Source organism: Rhinopithecus roxellana, chromosome 2 (assembly GCF_007565055.1).
Source record: "Rhinopithecus roxellana isolate Shanxi Qingling chromosome 2, ASM756505v1, whole genome shotgun sequence".
In the NCBI taxonomy this organism is placed as follows: domain Eukaryota; kingdom Metazoa; phylum Chordata; class Mammalia; order Primates; family Cercopithecidae; genus Rhinopithecus; species Rhinopithecus roxellana.
This window is the reverse complement of record NC_044550.1, coordinates 41,137,449-41,155,966: the sequence shown is the minus strand read 5'-3', so window position 1 is coordinate 41,155,966 and position 18,518 is coordinate 41,137,449.

Sequence of the window (18,518 nt, the reverse complement as noted above, 5' to 3'; positions counted from 1 at the left end):
CAATCGATGTTGTGAGCTTGTTTACAGAAAGACTGTATTTAATGATTATTGGTTCTTTTTCTTAGAATCTTGATGGGCTATCAAAGGTAACTGGAGATCCTCCATAGAGGGCAGTTTTGAAATAAGAGGAATCACACCTTACATACAGACTTTTTCTGGCACCAGCAGTCCCACATAACTAGACATAAAGGGTCTGTTCCATAACAAGTGCATAGTCACTTGGGCAAAGACCTGAAAAATTAAAACAAGAGCTCATGTCAGAAAAGGTGGCATTAAAAAGGCACATCTGCAAATGTCCAAATCAAATTACCTTCTATCTATTATATTAAGGCTCCTTTTCAAGCCGTGTTCCACACTCTCCAAAATCACAATTGTTACAATCACAATTCATAAGTGACAGGACACACTATGTTGTTACCTTCATAATCTCATTTTGTTCCCAACTGACTACAAAAAAATAATTACAAACTCTTTATTATGGCTTTCCAGCAGATCCACAACCTATCCACAGTTCATAGCTTTAAGATTATCGACTGCTTTCTTCCGCTTCACTCCAACAGCTCGTCACTCACCTGGAACACAGCGTGCTTCTTCCTAGTGCTAGTTCCTCACCTTGAGGTATCTGGGTATCTTTCCTTTTCTGGTCTACATGACCTCTTTCAAGTATCAGATCAAATGTATTTACAATTCTCTGGTTTCTCCCTATCTTCTCACTACCCAATTAATCTTGCTCACTTATACGCTCACATTTTAAAAACAATGCTATCGTGGCACTGATCCTAATTTTATTACAGCTATATATTTACTTTTCTAAATTACTTCTAACATATCAGATTCTGGAGTATTTTATTTAGTTGTTCATACTCAATGCTTAACAAAATGCCTGGCACACACTAGATTCTGAATAAATTTTGGTGGAATTGGACAATTTTAAAACTTCATTTAGGTAGTGTGAAATTCACATGGCTTTTTGAATGATGAAACTGAGAAGAAGAAAAAGAGAGGGAAGTGAGCGGAATCTAAATAAGAACATGATTTCTAAGCCCAATCTATAAGGAAGAGTGCCCGGACACTGTCTCCATCGTCTTTGTGGCTGGCGAGCCAGGTGAAGAGTTCCTGTGTGCAGTCGGCGAACAATGTCACATTAGTGATGACAGTTGCCAGGCACTTGGGGAAACTTGCTGAGTACCATGGCCCACTGAAGCAGCAATTTTTCTCAAATCAGTTTCAGTTTCTCAAATGCTGAGTATGCAGTGATATTTCAAAGTAATCTCCGGAGATGCACTCAAGCACCAGCAGGAGTTCCAAGCTATTGTTCCATTATATCAGGTGTTATTTTTATGCTTTTTTTAAAAAAAGAGAAAAAGACACAAAAACTTCAGAGAGAACATAATTCAGTGCTTTTTGGTCAAGTACAATCCCCACTAGTTCCTTTCTAGCGCCCTAGAGGTTATCACCCCGATATTCAAATCTAAGTCTGCAACCAAATTGACCTATTGAATGAGCCTATTTATGAGACATTTTAGAGTTAGTATCCTCATTCTTTCTGTGCATATGGATTAAGTATCTCTAGGTTTCTTTTAAATGAGCAAAAATATCCCTTTTCTCCCAGCTGAGATGAAAGAATCTGATACTAGAAAATAATTTTATATTTTGAGTTATATTTTTATTCTTTTCTAATATCAGAGAACTCAGATATTTGTCTAAGTCGGAGAAAGAGAAACCATGTTTCATGCAGTGAATCAAAACTAAAGATATGCAAACTTCATAAGGAGGCAAAGAGAAGAGAGACTAAAGTAGAAAAGGGGAAATAAGAGGAGTATGAGGAGGAGATAAGTTGAGCCCAGTGAGGAAAACACTTTCCTGAGAGCTAGACAAAGGGAACCCACACTGAAGATACTGTGTCTGATACAGTAGCCACCTTCTGAGCGCTTGAAATGTAGCTAGTCCAAACTAAGATATTCTATAAATGTAAAATTGCACACTGGAATTCAAAATGTAGTATGAGAAAAGGAATATAAAATAGTTAATTAATAATTTTCATATTGACATGTTCAAATAATATTTTGAAAATAGCGGGTTAAATAAATTAAAATTACCCTCACCTGTTTTTATATGACTTTTTCATGTGACTACTAGAAAATTTTAAACTGCATATTTAGCTCACCTTACATTTCTATTGGACATGTCAAATGTTTTTAAATTCAGATTTGAGTAAGTAAACAATTATTTGAAATAAATATTGTAATAAGAGGAAAGGGACTATTGCAATAGAGAATGCTCTAACCACAAGATCTGCAAAAACCTCTAAGTTAGGCAGAAAGGAATATATATATGTAATATATATACATATTATATATGTAATATTATATATATTATTATATATAATATATAAAGGATATTTGTCTCAGATATTTGTCTAAGTTGGAGTAATATTATATATTATATATAATATTACATATATAATATGTATATATACACATATATAATATGTATATATATTACACATATATTCCTTTATATATAATATATATTATATATTATATGTATTAAATATATAATATACATTCCTACATGTTTATATTATATATATTATATATAGATATATATATTATGGATTTCTAGCAGATCCACAACCTATCCACAGTTCATAGCTGTTTGTAACTGAACATATCACAATTCACATATATATAAATATATATATCACACTTCATATATATAAATATATATGTCACAGTTCATATATATAAATCACAGTTCATATGTAATATATAAATATATATTATATGCTATATATAATATATATATATTAATCAGAGGGGCAAACAAGACTAGAAAGAAATGAATGTGGAGAAGTGGGTGGCACGTCTGGATAATTGTTCAAGGAATGTATTTCCTTGCAGTCAGCTGATTCACAAGACGTACAGCTAAGAGAACAAGACACAAGGGTTTGTTTGCTGTATCAGGCTAGGAAGTATTAAAGTTCAGGGACTTAGGGAAGGAGAGAAGTTTAACTAAATTTGTCAACTTAATTAACAGCACATTGTTCCGATTGATCAATGGGGCAAACAAATCAGCTAATATTTTATGGGGCAAAGAAATGGGAATGTGGAGGGTCTGTGTCTGGCCTTAGCATAAGTAAGCAAGGGCGGTGTCCATGAGCCTTATCTGAGTCATATGGAGAAAGGTGGTTCTTCATGATAAGCTATTTTCCTGGGACAGAAAGGGTGAGGAATTTCTTAATTGTCCTTGTTTTCCAGGATCATAGGTTGCAGTAAAATTCAGCATTGTCAGACAGTGTATTTCTAGAATCTAAGTTTAGCACTATTTCCAGAGTGGTGGTTAAAATAAGATGTAGAGTAAGAAAAACTAATTTCAGATCTCAGGCCTGCCATTACCAGCTCTGTGAACTTGGATAGTTTACGTAAGTTCTGTTTGCCTCAGTTTTTTCATTTCTCAAAAGTGTTTACTTCACAGGGCTCTTATGTTTGTGGAAATAAACAAAGAGCACCAAAATGAAAACAGTAAGGCTATTTTTCAGAACTTGCTGTAGCAAGGGAGACAGCCACTATCCCTTACATTTGGCAGAGACTCAACGGTAGACAGGGGAGTAAAAAATGTTTATAGTGGCAAAAAGGGAAGACGTTGGATATGTTCCGATTGCAGATTGTTGGCATAGTGAAGCTGGAAACAGGCTAACTAGAAGCAGAACATCTATCTCATATCATTGGTTTGGAGAACATATTTGGCTTTCTTTGGTTGGTCTGGAGTTGGAAGCAAGGGTGGGGGCAGTGGAATAATGAAGCTCCCTGTTATTGACCAAGTCCTGGCTTTCTGGGTTGATTACTGCAGAGGCTGACATTTAGTTTCCCTGGCTGCTGCAGAGGATATGGGACAAAGTTCTACTGGTTATTTAAGTTCTGGTCACAACAGTTTGCACATTTAGTCTCTCATGACGATAAAGTGAGATAGTACATGTAAAGCGCTTAATAAATGATTTGACCTACAGTGAGAATCAGCTTTAATTTGACACCATCTTCTTTTCTTAGTAGGTAATACATAGCTCCTTACTCTTACTTGGGCCAGTTTTGTTAAGTATAATAGGAAACAATCTATCATATGTCAAAAGCTGGCTCTCCAAACATTAACACAATTTGGGATAAGACAAAGCTGAGTTATTGCTTTTTAAAGACAATGGAGAATATCATCTTTCAAAGCTTTTACAGTATTTCAGAGGGGGAAAATGAGGTTGGAAGTTATTAAAAATTGGAAATTGGATTAAGGCAAGGTTTTCAATGCAGGGACTTCATTAGGGTAGGAATCATGATAAAACCATTCCAGGTTTGGTAGAAATAGTAAGATGATGATTTTGAAGGATTCCAAGAATCTTAGGGCATGAACTCTCTGTTGATATTGTCTGTTAAAGAGTTGGTGAGTCTTTTCAGAAGTTCCTGTAGTCAACAATCACACGACTTGCTGGAGGAAGATGGTCCTGGGAGAATAAAGACATGTTAATTAATATGAAAGTAATATTAATATAGACAGTAAGGTATGATTTCAGTTGTCGGTGCCTAAACTGAATGGGGGAAGAAGAGTTTGGTTCTTACATAGATTACACCTATTTATGTCTATGAATTTTAATTAGGTATTCAGTTACAAAGAGCTTGATCTAATTTAGAAAATTTGTATCTGCCATGATGGTTCTTTTTCTCAATGTTTCCAAAAAGTATTCTCCAAAGAGGCACACTTCCTCGAGATACAAAAGGTAATTGCTGAAAAATGTGCTATGGTTGAATAAGATTGGCAAGTTTTTCTAGATCTTCCTCTTGTTGATATATAGTATACTATAATATAATAAAACGTCTGAGAAGTGGAGCATTCCAGACTCCTCTTTAACTTGTTTAACTCAAAGGCTTTGAGTGTAAGTCATTTATTTGGGAAGTTAGGAGTTGATCCTTGGAAGCACCATTAGAATGGTGGGAAATGAAACAAAGGAAGGAAAGCAACCTAGTATGGGATGTGTTAATGAGCAGACTGCCAGTGCACACACCAGGGGCTCAGTGCTGCTGGGAACATGGGGAGGCAGTGTGAAAGGAACTTCAGAGTTATTCCACCTAAGTTGTTTGTAATCTACAGATTATTTATGCTCAAACTCTCATCATTGGTTGAGTGTTGTTCTTACGGGCGTTAACTTCTCCAGCACTTCTGACTTGCGTTGGGCAAAGGCTAAGAGAGAGCTCTGAGACAGAGAGCCACAGGATTTTAAAAGTCAATAATACGTACCCATACTACAACAGTGAATGCTATTGCAACAATCAATGTTGAAGGGGATAAGCTTTTGGCTCCAGTGGCATCTGCTACAGTCTGCCACTTGCAATTCTCAAATTCACTCATTTCCCAAGATAAATTCAATTTGCCCTATCACTGCTTCTTCAAGTTGATGGTCCATAACAATTTCTAAAAACAAATAAGACTTACAACAAGAAGAATATTGGGAATTTATAACAGAAAATGGGGTAAGCTACAGTCCTCACTATTGCAGTTGATATTGAGGTTAAAATTGACATTGTACATCTCCTGCTATCATTCATTCTATTTCCTTTAAGTACCTTAAGCAGTACTTCAGCTTGTCTCTGAGAAGTATAAGCCCTGCCTATTGTATCTTTATGTTGGCTTTAAGAGCCCACTGGTAGTTACCATCACACATTAAAGCTTCAGGAACTCCAGGAACATAGGGTGAATATGGTAAGCAATAATGTATTTTCTCAAACAGCTAGAAGTGAGACTTTTGCATGTTACTAACACAAAAAAAAAGATAATGTTTTGAGGTGATGGATATGCTAATTACCCTGATTTGATCATTACACATTGTATACATTTATCAAAATATCATGTACCACACAAATATGTACAATTATATGTCAATTAATATGAATAAATAAAAATAAATTTTAAAAGAGAATTCCAGAAAACTTGTGGATTTCAGATGTACTCTTTCCTATCTTCATTACATAGCAGCAACTTCATCTTCTTGTTATAATGCTGGTTAATTACTTATCGGTATAGTAACTTCATGGAAATGGTTATTAGTGGGAACACTACTGTATTAGAGTTCTCTAAAGGGACAGAATTAATAGGATAAATGAATATATTAAGGTGAGTTTATTAGGAGAATTGATTCACATGATCACAAGGTGAAGTCCCACAACAGGCCATCTGCCAGCTGAGGAGCCAGGAAGCCAGTCAAAGATTCCAAACCTCAAAAGTAGGAAAGCCGTCTGGGCGCATTGGCTCATGCCTGTAATCCCTGCACTTTGGGAGGCCAAGGCAGGCAGATCAGGAGGTAAAGAAATCGAGATCATCCTGGCCAACATGGTAAAATCCCATCTCTACTAAAAATACAAAAATTAGCCAGGTGTGGTGGCATGTGCCTGTAGTCCCAGCTACTTGGGAGGCTGAGGGAAGAGAATTGCTTGCACCCAGGAGGTGGAGGTTGCAGTGAGCCAAGACTGCACCACTGCATTCCAGCATGGCAACAGAGCAAGACTCCAACTCAAAAAAAAAAAAAAAAAAAAAAAAAAAAAAAAAAGGTAGGGAAGCTGATAGTGAAGCCTTCAGTCTATGGCCAAAGGCTTGAGAGCCCCTGGCAAACCACTGATGTAAGTCCAAGAGTCCACAAACTAACGAACGTGGAATCTAATGTTTGAGGACAGGAAGTATCCAGCACAGGAGAAAGATGGAAGCCAGAAGACTTAACTACTCTGGTCCTTCCACATTTCTTTGCCTACTTTTATCCTAGCTGCACTGGCTGCTGATTAGATGGTGCCCACCCAGTCCACTGAGTCAAATATTAATTTCTTTTGCTTTGACAACATCCTCACAGACACACCCAGGAACAATACTTTGCATCCTTCAACACAATCAAATTGACACTCAATATTAACCACCACAACTACTGACTCCCCTGATAGAAATGCTCAGTTTCCCTCCTAGGAAATGAGACATTTAATCCAGAACAGGGCATAGAAAGCAAAGTTTCTTAGGTATGTCATTGGAAACAGTGAAAGGGGCTTCCCTGAATTCTACCCCTGTACCTGGACCTATATATTCTGAGTATCATCATATATTGACCACTGGTTCAAAGTTATATCATATCTTGAAGAACAGTATCCCAACTCTGCAGGGCTATGCCTAGCAATACTTTTCAAATGCTACCCTGCTTGAAATTAAGCCAACCATTTCAAGGTTAACAGATGGTAGGATGAGTGAATCTCATGATTATGTGCCTCCTTTGCAAAAAAAGAAAAAAAAAAGAAAAAGAAAAAGGAAAAAAGTGGTTCTTATGTTCTAAGGCAGGATGTGGGATATGATATCTGTGAGTTCTCAGATAATGATGCCAATTAAGAGAATGTGGGAAGTGGAAGAAAACCCACACTCAGAAACATATAAATACCAGTGATGATAAACCACTGTCCCCTTCAGCCTTCAGTGCCACCTGTGTTGTTTGTTTCTTTCAAATTCAATCTTAACATCCCTCTCTGGAGAGTGGCCATAAACTCTAGCCCATCCTTGACAGGGCTCCAGGAGATTTGATCATAGATGCTTACAGTGTGTCTTTCACAGGAAACTTCTTTATCCTGGCAATCAGCCTAAGTGTCTGACTCATGATCAGTTGTCTCTCTCCCAGGAAATTCGTTTATACTGGCAGACACCCTTGTGGCTCTTGTCTGATCTGTGACTAGTTTACTTCTGCAAAGATAACCACTCTCTAGAGAGAACTTGACCCAGAGATAGGTTAGGTTCTGGTGTGTCAGTCAGGTGAGACCCAGAGAACCCACACAACAAAAACACATGATATAAAAGAAGTTTATTACTCATAGGTCCATGAAAGAGAGGGATACTGATGAGGAACAGCAAGAGGGTCACAAAAGCAATGCACTCAACCAGCAGATATGGAGCCAGAGAAAGATAAACCTATAGGCCACAGCCTTTTTGGGGTTCAGGGTGTTAACTCACACAGGCTTCCTGAGGTAAGTTCTAATTGGTGGGGTTAGGGCACGCACATGTTCCATACAGTCACACTGTGACTGAGAGCTAGTCACTGCAGCATATTTGTGCAGTCCATGTGTGTTGTGTGGAGGTCAGTGGGACAAGTCAAATACGTTGTATCTATCTGTCTCAGAGAGAGGTGGCCATCAGGAAATGCTTGTAGAAGATAAAGATCTGAGCCAGACATGCTGGCTCATGTCTGTAACCTCAACACTTTAAGATGCCAAGGCAGGAGAATTGCCTTGAGACTAATAGCTCAAGATCTGCCTGGGCAACATGGTGAGACCCTGTCTCTACAGAAAATATAAAAACTAGCTGGGCATAGTGGCATGAACCTGTGGTCCCAGCTCCTCAAGGGGCTGAGTCAGGAGGATCCCTCGAGTTCAGGAGGTCAGGGCTGCCGTTAAGCATGGTAGCACTACTGCACTCCAGCCTGGGCAACAGACTGAGACCCTATCTCAAAAAAAAAAAAAAGACAAATATCTGGATTTACCACACAAAGGAATTGGAAGGAGACAAATTATTGGAAATTGTCAAAGGCAACTAAAACCTCTTTCTGCTGTGAAAAAGTTAAAACCTGTATTCAAAATGGGTGCCAAAACAACATAAAATTATAGAAATTTGCTATAGCCTGGATTTTACATTACTTGTTTATTTGGGTGACCCCAAGAAGACTGGAAAGGAAGAGTTGATATGACACAAGAAACCAATAAAGGGTGTGTTAAGGAGCAAGATATCACCGTGGACAACAGGAGCTCAATCCTGCTAATGATCTCAGAGACAGCATAGAACATGTCTGAGAGTTGCCCATCCAAAGAACAAAAACACTGGAGTATTCACACTCCAGCTTCCATTCACTATTAACTAGAAGTTTTTCCTGGTGGCATTAATTCTCCTGGTCTGTCTTATGCAAAATCTGAGAGTAAGCACTTAGGCAGAGAGCCCATAGGACACCTGTTCATTTAATGAAATACTGAGTGCTAGGGGAGAGGACACAGGCAGGGCAACTGCAATGTCTCTTACACTCAGCATTTGAGAAGATCATCCTAGAGCAGAATTAATATTCAGCTAGTTTTCTCTGCCTAGCTCTTTCAGTTATTTACAGCTGGTGTCTGTTTTGATTGGTCAATAGCCGTGCTCTGTTGGTTAAAGATTAAAAATATCACCCTCCTTAAGGGTATGGGATTGCTCCCTAATTATTAGCAGGGGAAAGACTCAAAGTATGGAATGAGCTATAGTTCAAAACCCAGAGGTATGAAGAAGAGCTCCAGACACTTGACAACAAAGACAGAGAGTTGTCAACCATCTGACCACTTTGCAAACACCTTCCCACTATATGGTAACCTGGTCTCTATGAGAAAAACTCATTATTTAATGATAATGGCAAGCAGAAAGCTTGAGTTTTTACAAATAGGAAGAGACCTAATTTGGATCTATGCCCTTGAAACAGAGATATTTCTTACACTCTCTGTAATGAGACATCCCTTACAATCTAAACTTGTTTGAAGTCCAACGAAGTAAAGTGAGCTTGTTAGCAATCACTATCTCAGGGTCATATGTTTTATCAATATTGTGTAGAGGAGAGCTCTAGAATGAACAACTATAAAAAGACCAAGTTAGTTCTATCTTCCAGTGAGTAAAATTCTTAAAATGTAAGTAGCATGCCAAATTGTACAATAAACATATAAATAAAACCCATCTCTTTGATTTTAGTCCAGAGTTCTACCCAATAGACCACACCGCCCCTTAAAACTTCTCAATGGTAAGGAATTATTATTAAATCATGTTCCAAAGGGCAAAACTAGCATGAAACTCAAGCCAATACTATACGGAACAGAGAATAAAATGAATTAGCATATTATTAATTGCATACCATTAATTTTCAAGGACAACTGCAAATTAGAACAACTCATTCATTTCTAAAATGTAGCTTATGTATAGGGAATATCTTCATGTCTCAGACAGGTTATTCATTTATTAAGTTTAAAATATTTTCTTTCAATCTTAGTTCCCTGAAGGGTGCCCATAAAAGGGGGACAGATGTTAAATGGGAAAAGTGAGAGTTTGTGAGCCATAAGCCTATCACTATAAATCAAGGAGAAAAATAGCAAGCAATAGAGAAAACTGAGGAAGCTCTTTCTGCTATAGCTCAAGCACCGAGTCCAGACACATGCAGAAAAGGAAAAACAACTTTAATAGTATCACTCAAGAAAAACCATGAACATTATAACAAGAATCTATTTTAGTCCCTTTTCAATTGCCTTCATTATTCAGTTGATGTCAGTAAGGCAAGACTCGCCAAGTTTTACTGCTGAATTGTTTGCAACACACTGACACTGTGCTTAGCTCTGTATTGACTTAGAAGATGACTTGGTCTTTGCCTGGGGCTCTTACAATCTGGTTGAAGTAGTCAAAGCAATTTAAACATAAAAATGCCAACTGAGAAGGGGATTAAATCCCAAGAGGTATAAAGGTGCATGTAACATTATTAGCCATAACACCACATATATGGTAATTAAGCAGAAAGTACTTCTATTTTGCTACCTTCAGCAGCCCATATCAAAAGGCCTCTATTTAAATTAAGTCAACCTGTGACCTTGATGTGACTTATGATTTGCCAAATGTGTAACACTGTAATCAGTAATTCAAATTACTGTGACAGAATTGTAGCAGGCAAAGAGAGTGGTAAAGGAAGGTAAATGCCCAGATTTCTAATTTCTTCTGCCCTCTGATTTCCTGTATGTGCTTCCCATTGACTGAAACCAATCAAAAGACAAGAAAACCAAGATGATGCAAACTATAGTGTCAGTTTCTTGGGGCACAAGCAGGGTAAAAGACAGTAAAGAATGCACAACACAATGATCAGATAGGTATGGTTTGGTATTCTGTTTTGCATATTAATAGTAAATGTTTGTATATTAAACATACAGTCTGTGCCTGCATGTAATAAAACTATGAAGTAGTTTTGAATGGTTTGCATCCCCCAGAAAATTATGTTGAAATTTGATTTCCAACATGGCAGTGTTGGGAGGTGGCGCTTAGTGTTAGGTGTTTGGATCATGAGACTACTAGCTTCATGATTAGAATAATGCCATCTTTGGGGACTGGGTGAGCTGTCAATCTCCTGGAAATGGGTGAGGGTGTGTTGTAATGAAGTTAGCACAGCCTTTTATGTATCTCTCTTTGCACATGCCCACTCACTTTCCTGCTTCTCCACCATGTTGTAATGCAGCATATGATCCTTAACGGAAGCTGAGCTGATGCTGGTGCCATGCTTCTTGGACTTACCAGCCTCCAGAGTCATGAGCCAAATAATTTTCTTTATAAATAATGCAGTCTTAAGTATGCTGTTATAGCAACACAAAATGGACTAAGACATCCACTACTTATTGTTTATATAAGATTTCTGTTTACTCAGTTCTATTAATCACATGTCATTTACAATCCAAGAACCTCTACTCAAGATGACATGGTTGAAATGAATAGTTTAATTCTTATAAGTTAATACCTCCATTATATAACATTGAATGTATGATCCAATATGTGCGTTTTTCCAGAAAATATATTCTCAAATGAAAAATTATCATAATTTAAAATGGAATGTCACCGATGCCAGAAAATAAATAATGATATATTTGCTTAAGCAAAATAATCCAAGCAGGATAATGAGTATGGAGAGAGTGAGTGAGCCCAGTCTGAGGTATATAGATTAATAAGAGGGAAGATAGATAAAGGAAATTGTAGACAGAGAAGAAGGGGCAAATTCTAGATCTTAGAGGTGGGTCTGCCTTATAATGACCAGGTTCATACTGGTGCTGTGTGGACATGGACTAGAAATGAAGGTTAGTGACTCAAGGAAAGAGAAGAACTATTCAATTAAGAGATTTAATGAACCATCAACAAGAATAAAAGTGGGAGTGAGTTATAGAGGGAAAGCATAATACCTGCTTGTAACCTCCTCTGCTATTTTTTTTCGGAACCAATTAATGTTGAAATCTTGACCTCACATATTTATTAGGATACATTTTTCCCTATTTTCAATGTATGCCTCTCAAATATATGTAGGTATATTAATTAGTCCCCTTACGTAACTTTACCAAACAGTAGTTGGATGCAAGTTTTTCTATTTGACCAACTGATCCATCCCAAACACTTAAAAATTATATTCTTTAAAATTATAAAAAATTTAAGTCTACTTAAGAAAGCACAATAAGTATTATTCTGCACAACTGGAAATAAGTAATTCCTACTCTGCATTTCAACATTTTAAAAATAAAATTGGACTCTAACATCTATTCTATTTCTATTATACCATGGTATCTTTCTTTATGAAGGTAAGTCCTATTTCCCAAACTAAATTACCAGCTGCTAGACTTGTAATTCCTGGCAGCATATAGTTCACAGTGCAGAGAGAATTGTTGAAACTTAAGAAATTTTTGTTTAATTAAATATGATTCATTTTCTATTAATCAATTTTCACAACTGAAAGTCTTGTGGCTTTTATTTTTCCTCTAACTTTATAACCTAAAGAAGAGTGGATTCTAAATTCATGCTGACTATTCACTTTTTCATACAATTTCTAGAAGTCAGTCCATTCAAATCTAAGTTGATTTCATCCATCTATAAGCATCTACACAAAGTATAAAGATAAACAGAAATAACCATGAAAATAAAACCTAACAAATGATATCCATACTGTTGTGAATTATTTTAATCACCGTTCTTTGGGTTTTTAAGGGTTTTAACCTTTTAACTACTTTTAAAAGTCATAATTTTGGCCGGGCACGGTGGCTCGCGCCTGTAATCCCAATATTTTGGGAGGCCGAGGCGGGTGGATCACGAGGTCAGGAGACAGAGACCATCCTGACTAACACGGTGAAACTCTGTCTCTACTAAAAATACAAAAAAATTAGCTGGGCATGATGGTGGGCACCTGTAGTCCCACTTTTCGGGAGGCTGAGGCAGGAGAATGGCATGAACTGGAGAGGCGGAGGTTGCAGTGAGCGAGATCGCGCCACTGCACTCCAGCCTGGAAGATAGAGACTCCGTCTCAAAACAAAAACAAAAACAAAAACAAAAGCACAAAAGTCATAATTTTATTTTGTGCAATTTAGAATATAATACAGATTTATCGTCGTTTTTGTTTCTTCACATAAAACATCAATATGATTTTAATCATGCCACAGCTATTCATCATATGCACATTGATCTATAATAAAACATTATCTTATAAGAAACTAAAGATGATAACCTTCTTTACTATAGTTCTAAAAGCTTTTCCCGAACTTAAAATACAAATTTCCTTGATAAGGGTTATATTCTTAAAAATATAGCACAAATTCAAAGAATCAAATTTTAGGACCAGGTAGGACACTAAGAGACTCTCAAAAATGTATTCATTGCTGCTATGCTACTCTCCTGTTCATTTCTGCTATGCTACATAAAATCCTCATCTCTTATCTGTATTTTATTTCTTATCTCTTAGTATTTTAAAATTCTGTCATCTAAGAGATGAGGATTTTATGTTCACAGGTTCCTTGACTTACAATGGCATTATGTCCTGATAAACCCATCATAATTTGAAAATATCATGAGTTGAAAGTGCATTTAATAACCTAACCTACCAGAACATCATAGCTTAGCCTAGCCTACCTTAAATGTGCTCAAACATCTATTTTGAACTATATTTGGGTAAAATCATCTAACACAAAGTGTATTTTATAATAAAGTGTTAAATATCTTATGTAATTTATAGAATAGTGTACTAAAAGTGAAAAACAGAATGGTTGTATGGACATTCAAAATACAGTTTCTACTGAATGCTTCTGTACCATCCCAAAGGTGAAGAATCGTTGACTCCAACCATCTTAAGTTAGGAACTGTCTGTACTTTAAGTTTTCTAGAGAAATAGATTCTACAACCTTATAACATACCATTAGCACTGTTGCTATTATATCTTTATTTATTAAAAATCCATGCTACATTTTCTATATATCTTATATGTTCTATATCTCAGCCCAGAGATATAGACTCTGTAATTCAGACTCCAGAGAAGAGGCTTTCATACAGTGTTAGACTCTAATTCCAATTCTCTGAACTTGGACTAGTAAGAAGTTGTCTACTCATCTAGATAAACCGTCTCCCAAAGTTGAATCTCTTCCAAAACACCCTTGGTGTGTTTGCCCTTCCTTTGCTTGAATACCCCCAGTGACAGGAAGCTTAGTACCATGTGAAGATACTTCTGCAGAGATCTCTTTTCTGCACTGGGTTAACACCTGCTTCCTTCTATTATTTCAGTATCAGCTTTTCAAATAGTTGAAGGCAGTTGAGCTTTTCTTGGGATATTCTTCTCCAAGACAAACATTTAATTTTCTTGTCACCACAATTGGTCCCAATCATCTCTCTCCTCCAGTATTCATTCTAAATTTTCTTTATCATTAGCTATCACTGCTAATGATCACAGTGGCTTACCCAGGGGTATGACCTAAACTCTTTTCTGAGAGATATGAGCACCAATAACTATACCTTTCTTATATAAGGCTTGCTGAACTGTCTATTTATAACTGCAATTAAACAAGGAAGTGACAATATGTACCCAAGTAGGTATGGAGTTCCAGTTATATTATATCTTGCCCCCATAACACAATATCCCTGTGTCCTCTTAGTGATCAGGTAAATTATCCCTGCCAATGTCCTGACTCCTCTTTTTGACTGCTGGTTCCTGGAAATAATGAGTACAGTGTGCTCAGGTGGCAACTATAGCTTATAGTTCAAAAAGACACTTATTGCGTCTCCCAACAAGAGCAGGGTCCCTTTGAGGACCAACACCTTCAACTTGCAAAGCCCAGAGTTATAGGAACAGCAGAAACAACACCCCCCTGCCCCCACCTTAATGATCAGGTCACTGGGAATGATGGTAAGTGGAGGCAGACTTGCTTCTGCCCCTTGGTTTCTGGACCAATTAATTATTTCTGTTGAGTTCACAGCACTATATTGATTCAGTGGGTATACTGCATTCTGGAGCATAGTCCCTCATCCTCACAGGTATTATCTCCAGCCTCTGCTGCAGCTGTAGCTTCAGTAGACCATTCTAGCACTCTATTAGGCTGGCTGCTGCTACATGGTGCAGTATATAATTCAACCAGTGGATCTCACGGTCTGAGCCCATCTCTTCACCTTCCTCAGTGTTAAGTGGATCCTTCTGTCAGGTGCTATGTTGTAGAGATTCAATGACTGAGGACTAAGCACTGCATAAGCTCCTGGATAATAGTATTGATTAAGGAGCTCTAAGAACGAAAGCTACTACCCAGAATAAGTGTCTATTCCTATGAGAAAGAATTGCTAGTGTTTCCAAGACAGAAGGGGCCCAAAATATTTAGCTTGCTACCGAGTAGCTGGTTGATCTTCTGAAAGAATAGTGTCATTCCAAGTACTCATGGTTGAGCTCTATTGTTGTCAGATTTATTTCCCATCATTTGGAAGGCTTATGTCTTATCAAGGCCTGCAGCATTCTTGCCACCTTTTGCTCATCCTACTTGAGCAGCATGGTATCATTTGTATCATATATTAATGTGATGTTTTATATGGCATGATGTTTGTGTTATGTTGAGTCAGTACAGATCTTTTTGAACTGTAATTTGACAGAGAGTAGGAGAGTTTTTATACTCCTGAAACAAAATTGTAAATGCATATTATTGTCTGTTCTATATGAATGCAAACTAAGATATTCTTTTTCTGTTGGAATAGAAAATAATGCATTCACCAAATCAATGGGTAAATACCTTGTGCCTTAGGCCATACTAATCTGCTTTAGTAATATCATGTATGACATCACAGTTACAATTGGGACTATCACTGGTTGAGATTGAAGTAGTAGATAATCATTCTATAGGAGCCATCTGGTTTCTGCAGGGGCCAGATTGGCAAATTGAAAAGATATATGTAGGAATCCCTTAAGTTCTTAAAGTGAAACTAATCTCTACCCTGCCCCCACAGCAAGGGGCAGTTTCAGTGCCTTCAGCTTAACCTTCTTCACAGCAGACCAAGGACCTAATACGAGGGTTTCTCCAACTATCAAGCATGCCATTCCCAATTATACATTCAGAGACCAGTGAAATAAGGACTATTTGAACTCAAAGACCCAGTGGACCCACTCTTTGCTAGACTTTGTTCAAGACTACATGTATTACCTGGTCCCTGTATATTGTCACTTAAATGAGGGTAGAACAATGGTTATGCTTCAGCCCTCTGGGTATCAGTGATAACTGAGGCCTTATGTCCAGGACTCAAAATGTGTAGGTATGTTTTCCAAATATACCTGAGTAAATGGCCATTAGTCCAACTGGGGAAGAACTAGAAAAATCATTGGACAACATTCTTTCTGCACTGTTTTACGTTTCTTTCCCGGTAGAGATTTTTATGTTGGATGTGATATGGGAGGAAGGATTCTAATTGGCTTCCCATCTGAAAACTGACTGAGGTCTGGAAACTGGGCAAAGGATGTGACCTTTTATGAAAGCTATGACCTTCAGTTTTCTGTTTATCATTTTTGCTTTCTTTTGATTATGTACAAAATAGTGTCCTTGTTAGCTGCCCATCTATTTTGTCCCTAGAGATGCTGCTTTCTATTAAGTATCTTCACAATTTACTGCACATAACATCCCCTGAGCTGCCACTCTGATCTTAACAGTTGTTACAATAATTGTGACTGCCCCCATCCCCCACCCCCTGCATCCCTAGTTTCTGAAATTTGAGTGCAACTGCTTAGCCTCTACTGCTTCAGTGCTACATCATCCCCACTGCTATCCAAAAGCAAAGTTTTGTTACAACCTTTTCCCATAATCCATGACTTTCAAAGGAGAACCTCCACTAAACATTTTGGTGATGCTAGAACACTCCTCATCAGTGCATTCCTCATGGGCTTGGTGAATGGTATATCCTGCTTTACTGACAGTCTTTTGATGGGCCTTCTAGGCTCATTTAATATATCCAATTTAGCATGATCATTTTCAATCTTTCTTATCCCTTCTTCTGCCATCTTCCATGGCAATTCAGGCATTTCAACTTGTTCAACAAGGGTCAGTGTTTTCTCCAGACTTCTAGGAGTCACCCTTGCAATGAGTTTGTCCCATCACCTGGGGTCTTTGCTAGAGGGTTAAGACAGCATTTTGAGCATGTGTTCCAAGGCAATATACTCTCTCTTTTAAAATTTTATATTCCGCCTCCTTTGATTTAATTCTGACACCCCCAATGTAGTCCTGAATGTATCCCTGCAGGTCCTGTTGGTTCATGCTAGCTAATTCTTAGAGATTCTTTGATTTAAGGCCTTTTTCTCACATATCATGCCCAGCATATCCCCAGCTTGATTATGCTTCAATTTAACTCTAGTTACTGGCCCGAAAGCCAAGAGAGAACATACGGGCTAATCCTGAGAAGAATCTCTATTGTCTTACAAGGAAGACACCCTGGCAGTACCTTTCTACATAGTACTAGCTCTTAAAAAGGAAACACAGACCACCTTTGGAGGATGGGAAGGACCAAATGAATTATGAGGCCAAAGATTTAGAAACATCCACCCAGATTTGTCAAGATACAGGTTTTCCCAAGAGTCATAAAACTACAGAGATGTTTGATTGCCCAGACAAGACACGGTGCTGACTTGGCATAAAAATCCTGCCTTGACTGAGCATTCAAACGTCTCTGAAGTTTGGTGACTCTAATCTGAGTTTGGTCATCAGCATTTTATGTTCTGCCACCCTGTCTCCTTTCTTGGAAAATTCTCCAGAGACACTGCCAATGAAAGTTTCAGCAATTGAACCACCACCCTGTGCCAGAAATAGAGTCCTTGGGCCAGAGATGCCACCTGGAATACCATCCTCGTTGCCAACCAGATGGTGAGCAACCAAGGCCCCAAATTCCTTCTGAATGGCTCTTTTAGTGGACCACTTACAGTACTACCATGTCAATTGAATTCTCCAGGAAGCAGATCCTGAGACAAAGTTAAAAGTATAAAATGTTCACAAGTAATGTTTGTGAAAGAAAAAGAGGAAAAAAATAGAACTGGTCAGATTTGACAGTCCCTGCCAGCCAACTGATAGCTCTGGTGCAAAAATTACCTGTTAGAGCAGTCCTGTGTTGGGTGGACATAGCTTGTGCTTTACATCACAGTATTGATTATTTATTGGTTAAGGCCACACTGAGAAGAACATGATCTTGACACAAATGCTGAGGTGGAAACGAAAGAGTTAACAGTCAGAGGCTGTCTATTCTCCATACTCCCTGAAGGTGCATACCACTGCCTGTCATAGCTATATTTTATATTTTAGAGGTTTTTTCCCCAAACATCATCAAAAAGCAGAATTTTGAATTATGGACACCCCTAAGACATTGACCAGATGCTTTGGAGTCATGACATTACTAAAATAACCTCTTTTGAAGGTCAAATCCTTAACTAAAATAAAAATGTAATT